Source organism: Podarcis liolepis (genome assembly GCF_965112155.1).
Source record: "Podarcis liolepis genome assembly, chromosome: 7".
In the NCBI taxonomy this organism is placed as follows: domain Eukaryota; kingdom Metazoa; phylum Chordata; class Lepidosauria; order Squamata; family Lacertidae; genus Podarcis; species Podarcis liolepis.
This window is the reverse complement of record NC_139561.1, coordinates 24,370,338-24,376,878: the sequence shown is the minus strand read 5'-3', so window position 1 is coordinate 24,376,878 and position 6,541 is coordinate 24,370,338.

The following is a 6,541-nucleotide window of genomic DNA, read 5'->3' as shown; positions in this document are numbered from 1 at the left end:
ACATTTCCAAAATATGATAAAAACAAATAAAATAAAACCTACCTACAGCAAGTGTGTTTTGTGTTGTGTAGGCTCCTATGATGTAAGTAATGGGCCCCGCCAGGTAGCCTGCTCCCTAAAATATCACTGGTTTGCTCATTTCTATATATAGGGTGCCTAAATTAGGTCCATAAATTACCATATAGCATATATTCAACACAAAAAACCGCGACAATTTGTTGTTGACAAAGGACAGCTGGACATATAAAGGGCCCCATTACCTTCAGTAGCTTAGGGCCTCATCAAACCTAAATCCGGCCCTGGTAATGAATATATTGCTTTGGGTTCAAGCCACACAAGAGCAGTAACCATAAATCTAAACCGTATCATTGAACCTCCAAATTCATCAAGTGTAAATGAGACTCAGAACCTGTGGATTATGATTTGTCCAAGCAGTGGGTCAGGACCTTGCCATGGCTGAGAGACAATCAATGACTGAAGCAGCCCATACTTCAATAATCTTCTGAACAAGAATTTCCTGAACCCTTAAAGCACATCCTCCCGCATGTTTTGGATCTTTGGTTACAGTGGTACCTCGGGTTAAGAACTTAATTTGTTCTGGAGGTCTGTTCTTAACCTGAAGCACCACTTTAGCTAATGGGGCCTCCCGCTGCCGCTGCGCCACCGGAGCACGATTTCTCTTCTCATCCTGAAGCTAAGTTCTTAACCCGAGGTACTATTTCTGGGTTAGTGGAGTCTGTAACCTGAAGCGTCTGTAACCTGAAGCATCTGTAACCCAAGGTACCACTGTACTGGCTGAGAGCAAAGCAAGCAGAAAGTTCTGAGATTAAGAATGGATTTATTCTAACCAGCTGTCGAGTTTCCAGGTACCAGTTCTGGTTTTTTAAAAATATGTTTTAACTTTTCTTCTTTGCCTGCTCCATCTTCTGCTTGCTGCGATTGTTTCTGAACTACTGCCACATATGTGAACCCTTTTGCCAGGCTGAGCAGCTCCTGAATTTTAATGAAACATCATTTTAAGTGCCCTACAAACATTACTTCCAGTACCATTGCTACATAATAAAAGATATCAAGGTCAATGATTTTACTGAATAGCATGTATCAACAAACTGAAAAAGGCAGCCGAGAAATGTCACATTATACACCAAAGTGAAACTTTTTAAACATTTGAAAATATCCAGAGGCAGAATGCCGTGTTTGAGGTGTAATTAATGTGAACCTGGCATGATCCCCTCTACCTTCCATGCACATCTGGATAGGGGGCGGTGGGGGGCGGCAATGGTGGTATTATATTTACTCAAACCAGACTCCTGTCACATCTGAAGCTGGATCACAGCATCTTCAAAACATGATTAGACTAAGGACATAATATTATTCCATAGCAACTTCAATCAGAGGCTCTCTTAGGACAAAATTGGCTCAAATCCTTGCCCAAGAATATGTCAGGAGACATAAAATATTAAATTGGGATGGGGACCATATGCTCAGTGTGGAAAATCTGGGAAAAGGTTAATGGAGATTAGGCAACACTAAAGCCATTTTAAAAGATACTGGCGATAATTATCGTCTCATCTTGTTTGTTTACATCTGTGGAAATGTTTTGGGGGTTTTTAAATGGCTAAAATATCAGCAATGGGTATTTCATCCAACTCAAATCTCCTTTTTAATTTTCTGTTATTACTAGCCAGAATATGAGGGCATGAGAGAAATCCCAGATGGTCTAATAAGGAACACTAAGTGATAAATAGCTACTCCATTACTTATTGCACACCACAAGTTGTATACTGGGATGTCCTGCATTTTTCAGCACAAATCTACGTATTAGAGGGTTTTAATAGCCTACGTTTAGGTAGCGGCAGGCTTTCTTCATTGTCACTATTGTTGAATTATAGGGAAGGATCCTGAAACACACACACGCCTACTGTGACCCACCAGTCACCCAAAGATATGCCAGCAGACACCACTTGAATTTCTGCCCACCTCTGCTAATCTGTCACCATCTAGAAGTTGCTAGGGTTCACTTCCAATGTGTCCCAGCTAATATCTCAATTTCACTTCCTCTTCTCCTTTTTTGTCCAAACATGGATTCATCTGTCCAAATTTCTGAAGCTACTTGTAAACTTAAAAAAAAAAAATCCTCACAAAAATTCATAATATCTTAATGTGAATTTCTCCGAATAAACACGGTTTTGGGGGGTGGGGTACGACGACATTTAATGGTAAACGTAAAGGGACCCCTGACCATTAGGTCCAGTCGTGACCGACTCGGGGGTTGCACACTCATCTCGCTTTACTGCCAAGGGAGCCGGCATACAGCTTCCGGGTCATGTGGCCAGCATGACTAAGCCGCTTCTGGCGAACCAGAGCAGTGCACGGAAACGCCATTTACCTTCCCTTATCTACTTGCACTTTGACGTGCTTTCGAACTGCTAGGTTGGCAGGAGCAGGGACCAAGCAACAGGAGCTCACCCCGTCACGGGGATTCGAACCGCCGACCTTCTGATTGGCAAGTCCTAGGCTCTGTGGTTTAACCCACAGTGCCACCCGTGTCCCTTACACGATGACATTTAGACATATGCAATTTCTCCTATATAATGCATTGCTGTATGGTATTTTAGTCCTACTCAGATCTGAATCATTGAAATTAATGAGTGTGACTGACTTGGTTCTGGAATTGCAATTGGGTCTACCCCGAATAGCATTGAGTTGAGTACAATTCAGTGCTTGGTTAGAGAACTGCATAGCAAAATTTGGAAAAATTTCAAATGTCAAAGAATAGGTGTGCGTTGCAGTTTGCATCTTGGTTTGAGAAAATGTGAATAAGTTTGATTTCCGACGTTGCAGGGGGTTGATTTCCTACGTTGCTTAGGGTACCTGCAATTCTACAATGCTATGAAAATGCAAACAAAATTGAATTTCTCCCTCATCTCTAGTCCCACTAAGCATGGGTGATGGGAGCTGGTCCAAAAACACATCCAGCTGCTGAAACAGTTTTGAGGAATCCCCAGGAGATTGTCAGAAGAATAGGAGATATTTAAGAGTATCTATGTACACTGGTAGAAGATCACTAACGCTCCTGTGCTAATAACATCTGTGTCTTATTACAACAACCTCCCGCACCAGCCATCACCATCCAAAGCTAATTTAGCATTCAGGCTAATGCTAAATTGCAGTAGACTCTGAGCTGGTGCCTCGCGAATATTAATTAGAGCTGCTTTATTCCACTGACAATACAGGACAAGTTCCGGCACATCATACATTCAGTTTTGCCCATAGCAAGAGGATTCCAAGACTCGAGGGACATTTAGGGTCAGAGCAAAAGTTACCGCAAATCCCTGAGTCCAGAAAATGAAACCCTTTCTTCTTCTTCTTCTTCTTCTTCTTCTTCTTCTTCTTCTTCTTCTTCTTCTTCTTCTTCTTCTTCGAGTACTGGGAAATATATCTGGAAAACAACTGAACTGAAGAAATATTCTAATTCCGAGGCAATATTCAAGCTGTTGCTCACTAGTGAGGGAGAAGTTCTGCATCTCCACCGGCTCCCCAGAACTCAGATGGCAAAGAGCTGGAGGCCTTAAGAATGCGGCAGCTAGCTAGACTGGTGACTGGAAGTGGCCGCCGAGACCATATAACACCGGTCCTGAAATACCTACATTGGCTCCCAGTACGTTTCCAGGCACAATTCAAAGTGTTGGTGCTGACCTTTAAAGCCCTAAACGGCCTCAGCCCAGTATACCCAAAAGAGAGTCTCCACCCCCATTGTTCTGCCTGGACACTGAGGTCCAGCACTGAGGGCCTTCTGGCAGTTCCCTCCCTGCGAGAAGTGAGGTTTCAGGGAACCAGGCAGAGGGCCTTCTTGGTAGTGGCACCTGCCCTGTGGAACATCCTACCACCAGATGTCAAGGAAATAAACAACTATCTGACTTTTAGAAGACATCTGAAGGCAGCCCTGTTTAGGGATATTTTTAATGTTTGATTGTATTTTTAATATTCCTTTGTGAGCCACCCAGAGTGGCTGGGGAAACCCAGCCAGATGGATGGTGTATAAATAATAAATTATTATTAAGTTTGATATTTTGCAAACCTCTCCCCAAAGATAGAACCACCCAGAGAAAAGGTGGCCCACACAACCAGCTTGTTGTCAGCGATGCCTTGAGTTTCATAGAATCAGAGAGTTGGAACAGACCCTGGGGGTCATCTGCTCCAAAGCCCTGCAATGTAGAAATCTCAACTCAAGCATCCATGACAGCTGGCCATCCAACCCTTGCTTGAAAACCTAGCAGGCATCTCAGCTAATCTTTTCTAAAAATTATTATTATTATTATTTTTATTATTATTATTATTATTATTATTATTGGATTTTTACACACATTATATTATCTCTTTCCAATTTTTAAATTTCCCGTACAATTTTTCCTTCCCCTCTGTCCCCCCCCCAATCCATTGGAAGGGTTCAAACAATTATCCTCAGCCATGGGCATAGCGTCTTTTGTTTCCACCTAACGTCTTTTGTTCCAGTAGTTTCTATCCATTAAAGATAGGAGTTCCATCTGTTCCTTATCATGGTGGACTTGACCTTCCACATTGTTTCCTGTGACGTTACTGCGACAATGTCCAACTGAATAAGTTCAAACAAATAACTATCCCATGCCTCTACTGTCCATTTTTCTCTATCTTTCCAACCTAAAGCTATTGTTGCCTTTCCCGCTAATATCATAGCTTTGGAAGTAAACTGGGGAAAAGGCATCTCAGCTAGTAAAAGAGAGTCCACCACCTCTCTTGGGAGTCCATTCCACTGTCAGTTGTAGTATTTCTGCTCCTCTTCCCATGACTGTTATGGGGCAAGAGAAAGTTTAGCCCACTGAGTCGACTTTCAGCTAGCCATGGATGGTGCCTATTGGTGACTGGTAGGGTGAAAGGCAGGGAGGCCAACAGTAGGTGGCGCCAGAGCTGATGAAAGGCAGGTGGTAATTGTCCCTATCCCCTTCCCAGCTGTGTTTTGCTAAGGCAACATGGAAGCTGCCAGAGCAAGTGCCACCCTCTGGGCTGGTTGTGAGAAGGCAGGCAGGCAGGCAGGCAGAGGCTGTTTGAGGCCAGACTGGGGGTTGGTGGGGCAGTGTCCCATTTGCCCAAACGGACCAGTTTCTATTGGTTTCAGCAAACAGCTACCCAGTGGGCCCTGATCATCACCTTTGTTTCCCTACAATGCAGTGCCCTGGAACTCCCGCCATTCTGCGGTGTTTAGCAGCCATTTTTGCTTACCCCAAATGACATGAAAATGTTATCTTGGGAGAAATTTGCATTAAATCGCCGACAAATTTTGCTGAGGATAAAAATAAATAAATCAGACATTTCTGCAGACAGCACTGGATTTTAGACCTGAACAATGAACAATGGAGAGAAAGTGAATTAACAGATTCATCTATCCCTAATGATGGGACATGCCCACCACATGTGGAAGTAAGAACCATAATCCACACATCCCATGTGGGAACCTGCAGTATACACCATAATTCCAGAGTTGTGATTTGCCAACTGTTCGGAGCATTTTCTCTCACGTTAGCTATGATTTTTAAAGCCCATATTCCATCCCAATTTCACACACCAGTGCAATTCACCACACTTCTGTGTGTGCCTTTAACCATCTTTTTTAATTTGTATCTTATACAGAGACTAGCCCTTTAATGGGTATCCATAGGATTTTTTAATGTTGCGGGGGGGGGGGAGATAGAGCAGGCAAATTTAAGCACTAAAAGGGGGACCACGCTAGAATCCCACAAACACAGCATGAAAAGAATAGAGCCCGTAAAGTTGGGAGAGACTCAAAAGTCCATGTAGTCCGACCCTCAGCCATTTTGCCGTATATCCCAGGTTCTACAAATGCTAGAAACCTAGTAGTACAAATGCTACTCTCTTTTTTAACACGGAAGAAACTAAGAAAGGTGGGGAACTTGCAACTGTGATTCACTCAGGAGGACAACTGCCTCCATCACCCACCCATTAATCCTTTAATGGTCTGGTAGGAAATATTTACTAAATGAACAAAAGGTGTTAAGATCCCTCGGCAGTGGAAAGTAAAGGTAAAGGGACCCCTGACCATTAGGTCCAGTCGTGACCGACTGTGGGGTTGCGGCGTTCATCTCGCTTTATTGGCCGAGGGAGCTGGCGTTCAGCTTCCAGGTCATGTGGCCAGCATGACTAAGCCGCTTCTGGCATACCAGAGCAGCGCACGGAAACGCCGTTTACCTTCCTGCCGGAGCGGTACCTATTTATCTACTTGCACTTTGACGTGCTTTTGAACTGCTAGGTTGGCAGGAGCAGGGACCGAGCAACGGGAGCTCACCCCGTCGCAGGGATTCGAACCGCCAACCTTCTGATCGGCAATTCCTAGGCTCTGTGGTTTAACCCACAGCGCCACCCACGTCCCAGTGGAAAATAAGCCAAGATTATATTTGAACCAAGACCTTCCCAGATTAAGCAGCTCATCTTGGGGTTTGTCACCTGTCACAGGACATCTCCCCCCCCCCCCCGGGAAATCCTGGAG